The 16,789-nt window shown below is 46.6% G+C and overlaps 1 pseudogene; it reads left to right on the forward strand.

The window, feature by feature from the left end:
- Positions 1-11,916: 11,916 nt before the first annotated feature.
- Positions 11,917-15,820, forward strand: LOC116204277 (annotated as a pseudogene).
- Positions 15,821-16,789: the final 969 nt, after the last annotated feature.

Raw genomic sequence — 16,789 nt, forward strand, 5'->3', positions numbered from 1 at the left:
AGTCGTCGTCCCATTCAATTGCTCGAGCACTGTTGATGGCGGAGGTAGCTCCCTAATCACTTTCACCTTATCAGGATCGACCTCGATGCCTCGCTCGCTGACCACAAATCCGAGGAGTTTTCCGAATTTCGCGCCGAATGTGCACTTGGCCGGGTTGAGCCTAAACTTGTACTTCTTGAGACGTTCGAAGAGACGCCTCAGATTGATGAGGTGATCCTCTCCCTCCTTGGACTTAGCGATCACGTCGTCGACGTAGACCTCGATCTCCTTATACATCATGTCGTGGAAGAGCGTGACCATTGCCCGTTGGTAGGTAGCCCCGACATTTTTAAGATCGAAGGGCATGACCTTATAGCAAAATGTGCCCCACATCGTGATGAAAGTCGTTTTGATCTTGTCCTTCTTCGGCCATCCAGATTTGGTTATACCCCGAAAAACCATCCATGAAGGAGAACTGATTGTGGCGCGCGGTGTTGTCGACCAAGACGTCGATGTGAGGCAGAGTGAAGTTGTCGATGCAAACCCTGACTCTTCCGTCCTTCTTTTCCACGGGCATGATGTTTGCCACCCATTCAGAGTAATTGTAGACTTCTAAGAATCCCGCATCTATCTGCTTAGCGACTTCCTCCTTGATGCGGAGGAGGAGGCCGGCTCGCTGCCGTCGTAGGTGCTGCCGTTTGGGCGGGAAGTTCTCTGTATTGAGCGGAAGAAAGTGCTTGACTATCGATGGATCTAAGCCCGGCATATCAGCGTAGGATCAGGCGAAGACCTCTTGGTACTCCTTTAGGAAATCGATCATCTGGGCTCGTTGTGTTGGATCAAGGCCCGTCCCGATTTTTAGCATGCGGGGTTCTTCTTCAGTGCCCACGTTGATTTCTTCTGTCGGCTCGACTGAGGTGAGTTGACAGTTCTCGAGGCAGTGCAAACTCTCCTCTATCTCAGGCACTCAACCGTCCTCGTTGAGCCCCTCCCCGAAGTATATGGGTTAGAGCTCTTCAAGAAGTTCTTCGGATGGGTTCGAATCGACGCGTCGAAGATTTGGATTCGAGTGGAGCCTGGAAATTTAAATGAGTCGTCTTAGAAACAGTTAAAGTGCTGCGAATGAGTAAGAGAGAAGAGAACGAAGGAGACGCGGAAATTCAAAAATGCATTTAGGGATTTCATTGATAGTATGAACGTGAAGCCATAACAAAATCCCTCTTCCGTCGTGCGGCTTATGACTATGCCAACACGCGGGAAACATCGTATACATAGGTGGCCTTACACATCGGCGATCACAGCCGAATAGCGCGGGACTGAGGTCCAGTTGTCAAGCTCCTCGTTCTCCTGCGCGAGGCGGATGTGAACCCCTGAGGGAGTCTCCTCGGTGGCGGTGCACACGGCTGGCAGAGCGTCAGGCGCGTTGTCAGAATCCGAGGAAGGGTAGTCAAGAGTGTCATCGACGATGTGCGGCGGTCCGGGGAAGAAATGGGAGAGCGGGAGGACCGTGATGCCCCTGTTGCCCCTGCGGGCTTCGACGATCTCGTAGCAGGAGGGGGAAGGGTATTCTTGTTCACTCTCGTCCTCCCCTAAGGTGCAAATGCTGATCATATTAATAGAGGGTCCTGAGCTCGACCCATGATCAGGGAGGGGATTGGCCTGCACATTCGGGGGCCTCACGGCATTGAACGAGAGCACCTTCGCATCGATCATCTCTTGGATTCTTTCACGTAACCTCCAGCAGTTATCCAAGGTATGCCTCGGCGCATCCTGATGATATTCACAACGCTTGCTCTGGTCTTGGACGGTTGGATCGAAGTTAGGGCCGGGCGCTATTGTTCCGATCTTGTCGCCAGCACGGAGTTGCCGGTATATGTGGGAGAGCGGGGCCGGCAAGGGTGCGTACTGCCTGCGCGGTCGCGGTTGTCCTATGCTGCCCTGTTGACCTTGCGGGGGCGGGACCTGTTGTGTCGGCTGAGGAGCTCTTGAAGCCGGGGGTCTGTACTGTTGGGCTTGAGGTGGAGCGGGAGTATAATGGTGGACGACCGGTTGTGAGGCTGTATAGTAGATAGGTTGAGCAGAAGGTTGAGGCTGATAATGCGCCGCCGGCGAAGCGTAGGCGGTAATAGAAGGCGGTGCAGGCGTGAAATTCACCGAATACTGTTGAGATCCCGCATGCGTTGGATTAACGGCGTTAACCGAGACTTCTTTCCCTCTTCTTCCGCCGGAAGAGGTCGCCGCTGCAGGGGTCTTCTTCGAGAGCTCCTCTCCCCTTCCCTTCGTAGGGCCTTCAAGTCTCCCCAACTTGATGCCGAGGTCCACTTGTTTCCCGGCCATGATTATTTCCCAGAAAGTGGACTTGTGGCCCATAAGGTGCGAGTAATAGACCCCTTTGAGGGTCCCATGGAACATCTGAATTTGCTGCGCCTCGCAAATTGGGGGGTAGTGTTTTGCCGCCTCCGATCGCCAATTCGTGGCGTATTCTTCGAATTTCTGTCCCTCCGCCATTTCCATCGTGCTCAACTCGAGGAAGGACGGAGGTGTCTCCATGTTGTACTGGTACTGCTCAACGAATCTCTTAGATAGTTCGGCCCAAGAAGGAATGTCATCGGCCTGGAGGGACATAAACCAATTCAGGGCAGGACCCGATAAACTCTCCTGGAAAGAGGCGACCACGAACTGCTCGTAGTCCCAATAGTTAAGCATCTTCGCGCGGTAATGGCGGAGGTGGTGTCGCGGGTCTTTAGTCCCATCATACTTTTGGAACTCGGGTACTTTAACCTTAGGGGGTAGCTGCATGCCGGGGAAGAGAGACGAATCCAGGTAGCTCGTGCTGTGGCGGGGGTCACTAGCCTGAAGGGCCCTGATGGTTTCCTCCATTTTCTTTATCCTCCTTTCCTGTTCAGTCTCTGCCTCAGGGAGGAAGTGTGTTGGTGGAGCAAAGGGTACCGCATGGATTGGCGTGCCCGGTTCTGGAAATGTGGTGTTTATGGGAGGTGGGGCTTGGTAGAGGAAGCCAATATGGGATTGTGGAGCTTGGGAAGGGAAATGTTCAGTCGTGTGTGCCGGTGCGTGGGTGGTCGGTGGTGGGACTGTGCATATCGGGGCCGAGGCCAACGTGGAGACAGGTGGGGGCACGGACATGGGCAGTCCTGATATTGCCGTTGGTGGGAAAGGGGCGACCGCCGGAGCATCAGACGGTTGAGGGAAAGCGGGCGGTACTGGGAGATTGCTAACCGGATAGGTCGCCGGTATATGCGCTGTTGTTGGGGCGGGTGCATCTCCGCTCTCCTGAGCAAAGGTCGGCAAGACCCATGGATTTGGGTCGACCGTTGGCCCGTACCCCGGAGGCGGGGTAGAGCTTGACGAAGCACGGTTTGGGCCTTTGAGTAGGGCCATGAGCTCGGCCATGTTGGTGGCCATGTTAGCGGCTAGTTGATTGACTGTGCCCTCGAGCGCTGCAATGCGCGCATTATCATCGGGTATGGATGGCACTTGCACTGCTGGTGGTGGAACTCGAGGAAGAGGTGCCTCTGAATACGCTGGGGGTGTGCCTGAGGAAGCAGGTGGTGGAAGATGGGTAGAGGGAGCTCCATGATGTGTCAGTGGCACGCCTGCGGGGGTCAACGGTTGTGGCGCATGCATCGTTGGTGGTTGAGAATGAACCGGCGTCGGTGGTGTATTCTCCTCGAAGACAGCGAGTTGATTTTCTTCCGCCATTCTTAACTGGAAGCGCGTGGGATACCGGTGCTGCGCCAGTTATAGTTACCTGTATTAACAAGTGTGTAAATATCTACGCAAACGAGTTACGTTCTAAAAATAAAACGTGTGACATAATAAATAAGAGGATGACGTGCATGAGATGCATGGATTTGAAAACTAATGTTGTCACTCGCATTGATTCAAAAGGTTTCTAAGATACAATGCAATTAAAAACAAGCCCTAAATCGTTCTTTCACCGCGCTCAGGGTGCGAGTGACTGTTGCCGTGGAGAGCACCGATTCAGGTGAGGGCCTGGTGGAGGCGTCTATCCTAAGGGGTGTGTGGACCTCCACGGGCTCTCTTCCTGAACCTCTCCAAGGCGACATTCGCTCGTGCCAGCTCCTGCTCGCACCTCTGCAGCTCGGCGCGGGCCTGGGCGAGCTCTCTCTGTAATTGTCGTTGATCCCCAAGCTGCTCGTCTTTCTCTGCGACTTCCCGACGAAGGTGATCTCTCTCGGCCCTGAGGTTAGCAAGCTCTGCTTGAATGGCCACGTTCGGGGTGAGAGACGCTCCCGTTGGTCCGTTATCTTCAGCTCGTGGAGAGTCGACGAGATCCTCGTGTGCTGTAGGACCCCACCGATAGAAACGGAGGACATATTCCTCGGTAGCCTGGAAATCTTGTTCTTCAAGGGTTGGATGCTCGGGGAAATACGGACGCTCGATGACCACGGTTCGCCACGCGTCCAAAACCCGTTCGATGTCTCTTTGGCGATCCACGGATATCTGATCCTCCCGCCAAGTGTGTTCGAATTTAGCCCGTGCCGTGTCCTCGGGGACTGTCTGCAGGTTGCCAAACTGCCTCATCACTCGTGCCGGAAAATATGTGGTGGACCCCGCATGACTCACGAGTGGTACTCCGTTAAAATCAGGGCACCTAAGGGCCGCGGGTCCGGGTGGCATCCACGCGGCTCGCCACTTAAAGCCCCTAGGTGGTATTTCGCGAAAAATCTTGATCCACTCGGAAACCTTGCGTTCTTCCACACGTATCAGAGATAATAACTGCGAAATGATCGACCCCGAGCGACAGAAAAACAGGACTGGCCTCACGAGACCGAAGGGGTTTGCATGACTTTGAAGCCACATTTGTAAGAGAATTGGGGACCCTCTCAACCTACGTTCAGCTGTTCGTGTGATGCGGTCGAGGGACCGGATAGTCTCGGCCACTAGGCCTACCTCATACTCGCGGCCTCCGACCACTTGGAGGACGACGCTAGCTAAAGTTGCGTCTATACGATCAGCTGCGCGAGGGAATAAAAGAGTCCCAAAAATCAAAAGTAAAACTGCATGACACAAATTCTTTTGGAAAAGATCCCCTCGGACCACGCGTGATTGTGAATCGATAAAACGGAGTAGTTTCGCAGTTATTATCTCTGTACCGCCGGAATATGCAAGTTCGGCCTGCAGCGAAGACCTTTGCACCCCGAGTAGGCGCGAAACTAGAACTGGTCGAGTAGTTTGGAAATTAGGCTCCATAATTCCGTGAGTGACTGTGGTCCGGCCGATGAGGGTCCTATACTCCTCAATAGTAGGCGCAAGCTCGGTGCCCTGGATGTTGAAGACGGCGTGTGATGGATCCTAAAACGTTACAGCAGCTCCGAGAAAATTCCAGTCTACCCGACGAGCGGACAACAGAGGTACATCTCCGACGAAGGTGGTGATGTAGTCCTGATCAATTCGGCGCAGGCTTATCCATATGCGGTTGATTTCGTCCAGTGGTGGTGTGATCCTGTCGAGGCGCGAAAAGGAGGCCGGGCGCGACATCCATTACCAAGATGAAAGGAAAATCGACTTAGGACTCATCAATGCGAGTGACACCCTAATTTTGAAAATTATATGATGTATGCATGCGGAAATGTAAATGCCCACGGCTTAATTGAATTACAAGGTGTATGTACATGTCTCTCGAAATTGGAAAAGACTCAAATGGCGCGCAGGCCGACTCAATGGACTGTCGTTGAAGCCGAGTTGGATGATGGCATGAAGCTCCTGCAGAATGCATGGTTTTAGTGCTACAGGGACCGTGCTACGTAAGGATGGGGGCTCTCGACTCAAGGGTGTTAATTCCTTGAAACCGAGCGGGATTCTTTTCAAGGCCTAAACGGCAGTCGAACTGCGCGCCGTACCCCTACTTCGAACCCCTATCTAACCTATGCTCCTATTACCGGTCGTGGGACGAGACCCATAGGTACCTAGAAACTAGTATGATATGCAATGCATGTGCGGGAAATAAAAGTGCGTTAAGTAGATAAGCGGGAAATGCGGAAAGCGGTAAATAAACAAGCAAACAAAGTAAGCGGGAACGAGCCCGAACCCTCTAAGTGTCCCTAGTGGAGTCGCCAAGCTGTGCGCACCCGAATTTAATCTCGTCGGGGCACGCGTACGCGCGCCTATGCAACGCGGCTTGGGAGTGTCCACCTTCCCGGGGACGCGCGACGGACGCATGTGAGAAGGAGTCGCCACTTGCCATTTTACGACCCGAAGGTTGAGGGCCGGCAAGTTACCTGGGTCTAGGGGTACAGGGTACACCTAATTGCTAAGGCATGTGGTCTACGAAACCCGAGGTTCCGAATTCGGGGGTTCTGTTACATGCGAGCCTATATCTCGCATGCCCTATCGGTACTCTAGCTTGTCTAGGCTTGCCATTTTAATTTAATTACCACTTAATTAAGTTCCACTCATCTTACGCGTTTTGACACCGTAAATTCGAAGGAACACTCCGACCGTCCACTCTCCGACCGGGATTCTTACATGAATGAATGTACAATATAAATCATTACATTGTCCTCTCAAATAAATAAAATACAAGTTACAACAACTGAATCCCGGTCGAATTGCATTCGGTTATTATTCCACTCGTGCTCACTGTGTGGTTTGAAAGGACTGAAATTGAAATTAAGATGCGCGCTCAGTGTTAGGGGAGTTGAACCCCGTAATCTACGATAGGGGCGTTGGACCCCCTATGAATCGTGCCCTAAAGGATCGGGCTCGATCCGCATAACAAACAAGTGCAAGAATGTTAACAAGTGGACATAAATAAATAAACAATGGGATCTTGTTATTGCCGAATTTACGTGAATTAACCAATTATTAACCGGGGTATCTTGGCATACAAATCCTACCCTAAAGCAAACAAAGTAGGTACAAGGTGTGAATCGATCAAGGATCGCATCGGGAAGGTATTTCGCATTTGGCATTATTTTATGAGGACCTGACGTACGTGATGTCTGTTGTCACGCCTTGTGTTTGTGGGTTGCTTTTAGAATTGTTCTATGTTGTGACACTACGGTTGTTACAGGTTATTACCGAACATTGATCCCGCCCGTACATCCTAAAACCTAGTGCCTATCCCACTGTTGCCCATTTTGTCTTAGCCAAGTATGCAATTAATCCGGTATCTGTATTTTGAGCCAATCCACCCGAACTAACTACCCGAGGCTATGCTAGAATAACAAAAACTCATCGGTCGGATAGGGCGGGCTATGCAGATGAACCTGCGCCTAGATAGGTAGCCCATCTCTATCCTGATACCGTGATGTTTCTCTTATTCTAACCCTAGGGGTGTCGCTAAGTTGCAAATAGACGATTTTGCCCTTGAGGTAAAAATTATTTTCCGGAAAGAGTGATTACGCGGTGCGGGCCACCTCGGCCTGTGACCGGCGCTAACCGATCCCCTGGACCTTCCAGGGTTGTCAAGAACCCTAAAAGAGTCAAAAGATCGGTTAATCTATCCGGAAGTGATCTTAGAAAAACTTCCACGTCCTGACCTGAGTTTCCTGAAATCAGGTGAGGCCTCGAGTCGAGACGCGCAAGTCCTTCCTAGACATCCATGTCACATCGAACCACGTGTCTCGAGTTTTATTAAATTTGCAAGTTTTGAAAAGGGCACCAACGCATGTTTGCAACCTATCAACGCGTGTTACCGATTTATTATCAATTCGTGCAAAATTATTAGGGCCAAGTGTTTTAATTAATCGTGTGAACGTCCCAATTACCCGTTAGTGGAATTGTTGATTAAATTAATTAATGTTTTTGCCAAATGCTCTGAATATACGGGTTTCAGACCGTCGAGCCGATCATTGATAGATCGTCCGATGCGAATCCTAATTCCCAACTATCTTGGGATTAAAAAATTGATTTTAGGTCTAGTTTACATGATTAATCCGATTCATGCAAGGTTTCGATTAAAACGAGAAAATAAATCATTTAAACACGAATCAGGAGCACATTATCACGTCAAGCACAACAAACATGCAATTTTACACAATCGGTGCCGCCATGATAATGATAAACACATACAAGCATACGCAAACATAATGTTGATAGAATTGATAAAACGACACCGATTCATGGGAGCAAAAAATCATGCAAATGGCACACATCATTACGTTGTATACAAATAATTACAAGAACAAAATATTTAAATGGGGCACACACGTTGTCGATCGGGTATCCAAGTAGATAGGGGTTGGATATTTTTAGAAAATGCCCAGGGACTTATTTGAACGACTTTTAAAAAGCAGGGACTGATTTGAAAATTCGGATAAAGTTTCGGGGATTGATTTGGAAATTCTAGAAAATTGGGGACTGTGTAAGAATTATTGAAAATGTCCCAGGACTCCTTTGAAACGAATTTGAAAGTTCGGGCTGATCTGAAAAGTGAAAAAATGTCCCAAGGACTGAACTGAAACGACACGAAAAGTTCCGGAACTGATTTAGAAAATTCTGAAAATTTTAAGGACTGATCAGGAAATATTAAAATGGCCAGGACTTGACTGGAAATAGTTTTAAAATTCGGGGCAGATCTGAAAGAGGCAAAAATGACCCCGGGACTAAACTGAAACGACTTGAAAAGTTCCTTGGAGTGCTTGAAAAATTCCGAAAAATTCAAGGACTGAATGGGAAATGGTACAAATGACTGGGACTTGGCTGAAAAGAATTTTAAAATTTGGGGCGGATCTGGAAAAATAAAAATGCGTCCTCTGGACTGAAATGAGACAAAATGAAAAGTTCGTAAAATTGAGTTCGGAACGAATTCGATCACCCACACGAGTCAATAACGCTCATTTCACATCATATTCATCAAGCAAACATTAATATTCAGAAATGGAGCCCTAATCATGCCACTAAGTCAAGAATTTACCTAGTTCGGGAAGTTGAGGGATGATTCTATAAATAAAAAAATAAAAAAGATTAAAAATAATGCTGGACGAGTTGGGCCGGGCCGTGACGGGCCAAGACCCGGTGGTGTGGGCTGGGCCGGAATGGGCCGAGTGGGCCGAATTGAGTCGGACGCGGGCTGGGGCCGCTGCTGGACTGGGCCGTCCGCTGCTGGACTGGACCGGCTCTGCTGGACCGGGCTGCTAGTTGGGCTACGGGGCGACTCGCCTATTCAACCCGAAAGAAAAGAAATTGACCCGGTTAGCAGGACACGAAGTTCAGAGGGAGAGGGGAGGCGGTTGGGCGGTCGAGCTGAGGGCGTCGTGGAGCAGTGGCACCGGGGAGTTGAGGGCCGTGAGTTCGAGTGCCCGAAAATTCGAGCCGTCGGCCGAGGTGTGTGCTGGGGGCGAGCGAGAGAGTCGGAGCCGAAGGCAAAAAGGAGTGGATTCCGGGCTGGGGTGTCCGGACCGCGGGAGCTGAGGGCGAATGGAAGCTGCGGGATCAGGAGATGGGTGAGAGAGAACTGAGGGAAAATTTCTTGGTGAGCTCAGGGAGCCGAGTTGCGGGTGTTTCGGGATCGGGAAGCTGTGGGCGTCCGGACCGAACGAGCTCCGGGTTTCCGAGAAAATCAGCGAGCTCCGGGAGAATGTGTGAACTCAAAGCCGAATCCAACTCGAGCTGAGGGTTTTTCGTTTTTTTTTTTTTTTGCTGGAGAGTGTCGGCGAGCTCCCGGTTTTTTTCCGAGAGAATTCGTGAGCTGCGAGAGACCGTCCGAGAGTTCCCCTCTTTTTTCTTTTGAAAAACCGAGCGAAAGAGAGAGAGAGAGAGATGGCGTTTTCGTGTCGGAAATCGTTGGCGTGTGCAGAGAAGTCGAGTGCGCAGAGGAGTTGGCGTGCGGCAGAGGGAGGTCAGGCTCGGGTTCAATCGGCGCCGGGGGGACGAGCAGCAGAAAAAAAGAAAAAAAAAGAAGAAGAAAAGAAGAGGAAAGCTGAAAGGAAGAAGAAGAACAGGGGCCTGGGGGGTTGTCGAGTCAACGGTCAGAAGTCAGACGACTTCTGACCGGTTCAAACCACTTTTTTTTTTTTTTTTTGAATTCGACGCGCGTACAAAATTGAAAATTCTGCCTTCTTGATCAGATGTCGGAAAAATAATTCGAGACCATCATTGTGCTCAGAAAAATTCGTTGATCAATATTATGCGATAAAATTATTTTCAATCTCGAATTTTGTCCCAGATTTTGAAAATTGACGTCGATGTACGCGAGACCGAAAACATTTCAAATAGTATTATTTTTTGAAAAATCATAAGATTAGTGTTAAATTAGGCAAATTTGTTAGTTTCAAAAAAGTCGTGAATACTCGAGTAATTAATCGGAAATACTTCCCTCACGAGTGGCAAAATGACGATTTTGCCCCTCTAGAGTCGGTGGGCCAAAATTGGGTGCTGACAGCCACTCTCTACAAGTTCTACAACACCTCCGTAGGCAAAAACTCAGGATATCCAGACGCAGACACAGTTTATGGGTAATTCATGTGCCTAAACTATGGTCCGAATGAGCCGTGCCACAGCTGCACCTTAAAGGCCACGGAGGACATAGTCGTGAACTGTCCCAACACATCAGAGGCAATCATTTGGGAGGAAATTTGACGCAATGGAACTAATTGTAATCTATTGAGTCGCACACGAATATCAGAAGACAATCTTCTATCACTTGTTGATTCTACGAATACCAAGGAATATGCATCAAACTCGAATCAAATCCGAGATTGGGCGAAAGAGCACGGTAGCTCCAAAACTTTATTGATAATCCGAAAAAAAATGTCTTCCACCCTTGGTTGTATAAAACTAAAATAGAATTAAAAAAGCCTAAATTGCACGAAAAACATAAATTTTCTTAAAGATTACAAAACACCCTAATAATAGTAAAATGCCTGTTTGAGGTCCTAAACGATGAAATTTGCCTTAAATCTCGTCATTTCACGGCCCAAGGCGTGAGTTTTGCCCCCAAGGCCGTTTCCCTTGACATAGGGTTGTCAGAACCTGTTTTTTTTCTAGGTACTAACTTACCGCTTCTTCTACCGCATCAAAATCTGCCAACTTCGAATTTCCCGTGACAACTTCTCGGGGAAGTTAGGGTTGCCCCAACAAAACCGGTGGAAGAAGAACCCTAAGGATATCTCGGATCCGGACCGGCTCAGTTCGCTTGTGAACAAGACCCTTTAATGACTTGGCCAGGAAAGCAGTTTTCGGTCCTGGGTATTAGAATATATTTCGGTATCTTGAAAATATTCTTACCTTGTATAGCACATTATGTATCGGGACGCCGTTATTGTATCTTTCTTAACTATATATATGAGATATACCGACCCTAATTGGGTCACGGCCAATATTATTCATATGGTATTAGAGCACTAGGTTTTCTTTTCTTCTCCTGGCCGCCGCACCTACCCTACCTTGTCTTCGTCTTTTCCTTCTTCTTTTCGTTCAAAACCTCTGTCATCCCCTTTAATATTTTTTTCTTCTTTCCAGTGTTCATCATGTCTAATGACACTGACACATCAAGTCAGACCATTGACCCACCTGCCCCAGTTACTGTTCATCTTCCCCAAATTACCTCCCCTGTTCTTCCGTCCTCTTCTCCCAGTTATTGTTCATCTTCCCCAAATTACCTCCCTTGTTCTTCCGTCCTCTTCTAACCTATTTTCTGCCTCCATTACAGCGCCAAACATCACCAATCTTGTTCACGTCCAACTCAACAATTCAAATTACATTGTCTGGAAAACACTCTTCTCTACTTTCCTGAAATCCCACGATCTATTCGGCCTCGTTGACGGAAGCAAACCATGTCCCGACCCGACATACCTGACATATTCATCTTGTTGTCGGCTAGATCAGAATGTTCGATCATGGCTATTCTCCACACTCTCTGAATAACTGCTGGAGGAGGTCCACGACCTGGGCACAACAAAGCAAGTATGGGATGGCCTTCATAACCTCTTTGTTGAACGATCCCGGGTCATGTATTGGGATATCAAGGTCGAACTGACCCGCATGAAACTGGAGGACCAAGGGGTTGAGAAGTACCTCCACAACTGCAAGCTCCTTGCTGATCAACTAAAGGAGATCGGCAAACCCATCGACGATGAGGATCTCATTACTTTTGCTATAGCTGGCCTTCCTCGTGAATACGAGTATTTTATCACTGCTAATGCCAATGATCCTAGCCCCATCTCATTCGATGTTTTTCGCAACAAACTATTATTTCATGAAAGCAGGGTCCGAAAATTCTTTCCTGCTCCCTCTCCAGCGGCCACCACAGCTCTGCAGGTCTCCATGCAGTCTGAAGGACGGGGTGGAGGTTGTGGCCAGCACCAAAATAATAACCGAGGCGGAAAATTGAACTGAGTGGGTGGCAGAGGCAGTAGCCAATTCAATGGCAGTGGATCTTGGAGTAAACAATTCTATGGCCGAGGCAATGCTAGTCGTGGATTCAATTCTGGTGCACGTGGGGCCCCTGTTGCAATTGCTTATGGCCGTGGACAACCGAGCTAACTCCCACACTCGATAAGGTCCTCAGGTAATTCTCTTTCAGTCAGTGATGGGATACTAGGACATGCTCTTGCTGTCATGGTCTGTCAACTATGCAATATTGCTGGGCATACTGCCATCCAATGCCTTGATTACTACAACCAATATCAGTCTCATACTTTTCCTAAGTCTCTTGCTGCCACACGGATGCCGATTGGGCTGGCTGCCCGGACACCAGACGATCGACAACGGGCTATGCAGTATTTGTTGGACCAAATCTCATCTCCTGGCGCTCCAAGAAACAGCCTACGGCGTCTAAAAGCTCGATAGAGGCTGAATATCGAGCCCTAGCTTATGCTGTAGCAGAAACGCTCTGGCTTCGTCAACTTATTCAGGACATTGGCCGTCACTCTCCGAGCCCCATCATTGCATGTTGTGATAATATAAGTGCTACTTACCTTGCAGCAAATCCAATTCAACATCAACGCTCTAAGCACATAGCAGTGGACTATCATTAGTGTGTGAGCGGCTTCAACGTTGAGATCTCCTTGTACGCTACATTCCGACATCCAGTTAGCTGGCTAACATCCTCATTAAAAATTTGTCGATGTCCCTATTTCAATCTCATTGTCGCAATCTGTCTGTGTCTACGCCCCCAACAGATTGAGGGGGTGTATTAGAATATATTTCGGTATCTTGAAAATATTCTTACCTTGTATAGCACATTATGTATCGTGACACCGTTATTGTATCTTTCTTAACTATATATATGAGATATACCGACCCTAATTGGGTCACGGCCAATATTATTCACATTGGGAATGACTTTTATGCCACGACAGAAGTGGAGTTCGAGTTGAACATGACTTTATACTCACTCGTCCAGTGTGCCAAGGACCTGTCTACTAATGATTGCTTCTCATGTCTCAGAAAGGCAACAAGTGACGTTCTTACTTGCTGCAATTTGTCAATAGGGGCTAGACTTCTTAGTCCGAGTTGTCACTTGAGATAGAAGCTGTATCCTTTCTACAGCGATGCTTCAGCTGCCGCAACCAACCCAACAGCCAGTCCAGGTTTGGAGAAAGGATCGAGAAAAGAAATGCCTTGATTCGGAAGCTGACCAAATCCTTTTCAAAGATTACTCTAATTATTTATTAATTATGGGCTGGGGACAGAAGCAAAGTTAATAAATGGATGACCGTTTTCCTTCTGATTGTAATAGTCTCTCTGGTTGTTGCTTTGGTTTCTCGAGCCGTTTGGTTTCTCGAGCCGTATGGTTTGCCACTAGAAAATGTAAGCCAAGTTCATGTGTTACTCTCTAGGACAAAAACGATTATGAGGAGAAGATAAATCTTTTTCTATGCTCCATTTTTCAAGTTTCAGATCATTGAAGGTCAGCTAACTCATCAATTATTTAATTGTTCAGGCAAGGAAGAGAGTGATAAAGAACAGGATAGACCAGTATTACCCCATCACTTCTTCACGGAATTCACTGATTCACCGAGCAACCGAGGATCCTTCTTTGATTTGGGATCTATACTTGCAGCAACAAATAACTTCCCAGACAAGTTGAAGCTTGGAGAAGGTGGTTTTGGCCCCGTTTACAAGGTAACGTATCAGTGGCCTGTTCCATCGGTAAAATAAAGAAGTGAATGCGAGGTCATGGGACTATAATATTACTGTTAGTCCATTGCATTCCACTGCCTTTCTAATGCGTGGTTGACCTGATTGACTATAAGTACATGCCATATTTGTCCAAATAATAACCCTGATTTTGCAATAATCGACCAAAAGCATTTGCAATGGCTATTTTCAATCATAAGGATCTTAACATGGGACAGATATTGTTTCTGGGAAGTAGTTATTATTTTCTATTTTTTCCTATGTCATTTATTCGTGTCTGCAATTTTTGTCTATTTCTCAAACAAAAGCGGGTTCAATTTGCATCTTTCAGCTTCATTTCCTTAATTTTCCTTTATAAAAAGGGTGTGCTGAGGGACGGAACTGAAGTAGCAGTGAAGAGGCTGCAGGAGATATTCTCGGAGCAAGGTTCGGAGGAGTTCAATAATGAAGTTATGCTGATAATGAAACTTCAGCACAATAATCCGGTGAGGCTTCTCGGGTTCTGGGCAGAGGAAGTTGAAAGGCTGCTTGTGTATGAATACATGCCCAATAGCAGTCTTGATGTTTTCCTTTTCGGTGAGTGTCTTTCTTCCCAAGCTAAGGTATCAGGAGAAAAGTTGCCTCATATTAATCTCAAGCTTAAAATACGAATTTGGTGATTCTGTCTTAATGCGTTTTCCTAGTTTGGTTTTGAAATGTGATTCTTGTACTATAGATCCAAGGAGAAGAATCCGGCTAACGTGGAGCAGGCGCCTTAATATCATAATGTGAATTGCTCAGGGAATACTCTACCTTCACGAGGATTCCTGGCAAAGAATCATTCATAGGGACCTGAAAGCAAGCAATATTTTGTTGGATGCTGACATGAACCCTAAGATCTCAGACTTTGGAATTGCAAGAATATTCGCAGGAGCAGAGGGAGCAGCAAACCATACTACCATTATTGGGAAATAGTATGATGTGGTTTCTTTCACTCGACAAATTACGCATGTTGAGCTCTGGGATACTCTTTTTATCTAATCTAACCTAATCTAATCCTTCAAATGAAATGTTGCAGCGGATACATGGCTCCGGAGTATGCCATGGAGGGCTTGTATTCTGTAAAGTCCGATGTCTACAGCTTTGGAGTTCTACTGCTTGAGATAGTGACGGGGAAAAGAAATGCTGGCTTCTCTAGTTCAAAACTTGGCCCCAGCCTCCCAGCATATGTAAGCGCCGGACAACATGAATTTATTTGATTAATGTACAAATATATTTTATAAGATATATGTTTGTTAGTTTCTTCACTAAAACTCACCTAATAAGCTCAGGAAATTACTTACGCTTCGTATGGCATGACAGATAAATCTCCAAACATATGCTTATGTACACTCCTCTGGAAATTCCAATCGACTTGCAGGCATGGCAAACATGGAATGTAGGGAAAGCATTACAGCTGATGAATTCGCTCTTGCATGGCTCCTGCCCAACTGTGGAGTTCATAAGATGCGTACATGTTGGACTCCTATGTGTGCAAGAAGACATGCTCGATAGGCCAACCGTATCAGCGGCCTTGGTGATGCTAAAGAAAGATGCTGTAATCCTCCCGCAAATACCTGCCTTTTCCACGTGCCAATTCAATGGAAACTTTGTAAGCTCTGATGCTGGTGGCTCAGCCACTATCAACGGTCTGACTATATCTAATGTGATGCCTCGGTATCAGCTATATATCAACGGTCGGCTTTACCTAGGCGAAACTTGTCTTCACCTCTCGGTTATGATCTTTCTTTGATTACTTTTTTCTCTCTTTTTCTTTTTTTAATATTATAACTCAAGTGAATTCCATTAATAATAGGAACAGTATCTTTCTTTCTTTATGTAGAAATCATATCTTTACGTGAAGTGTCCGGCTACAGTCCATGATTGAGCAATTATTAAATTTTTACGATCATATCTAAAAGTTAAAGTTGATAAGTTTTGGAATCCAATCATCTTATCAGCCCCAAATTTATTCAATAGTTTTCCCATGTGAGATTTTCTCCAGCAACAATAACCGACTCAGGAATTGCCGATAATTTTTCTACCCAGCACATAATGACTTAAGGAAAAATCCTACTGATCTAAGACTTCTTGGCAAAAGGATACCATCTCCATTGCTTCTAATTACTCTTGAGCCTCAAAAAGCTCAATGAAGTACGCATCTCTGTTGTTCTACATCTCCGTCTCTTTAGCAAAAGGATCTTCATCTCTAGCTTGCAGTACGAGAATATCAAACTTGAATTCTTAAGGCTACTTTCTGTGGTACCACTGTTAAAGAGAGCGCCATACCTTGAACTTCAACGTAATAATAACTTACTCAAAGTTTATATTATATATTCCCCACGGGCCTCCCTTTTAACTGAAAAATAGTTTATATTATATACTTAATATCATTGTTATTTACCATGAAGTCTAGGTTATATACTCAGAATAATTCAATTAATTAATTTACTCAATATCCAGGTATTACTAAATTATTGCATGCTTTTGCATATCATGAAGAAATTATTTAGGAAATTTATTGGTGAGATTCGAAAATCCTGCAAGTAGGCCAGGTCTTCAATATGCTGCGAGTCTTCCGAGTCAAAATCGCGTGGAGATTACAGTATAATTTGTTTTTTGGTAAGAGGTTACAGTATAAATTGAATAGGAAAAACAAAACATGTTTTTGATAACGGAAGTCACAGCAAATTGTCATTTTTAGAAAAATTACAGTAAAATA

The sequence above is a fragment of the Punica granatum genome, chromosome 4, assembly GCF_007655135.1.
Source record: "Punica granatum isolate Tunisia-2019 chromosome 4, ASM765513v2, whole genome shotgun sequence".
Taxonomy (NCBI): Eukaryota; Viridiplantae; Streptophyta; class Magnoliopsida; order Myrtales; family Lythraceae; genus Punica; species Punica granatum.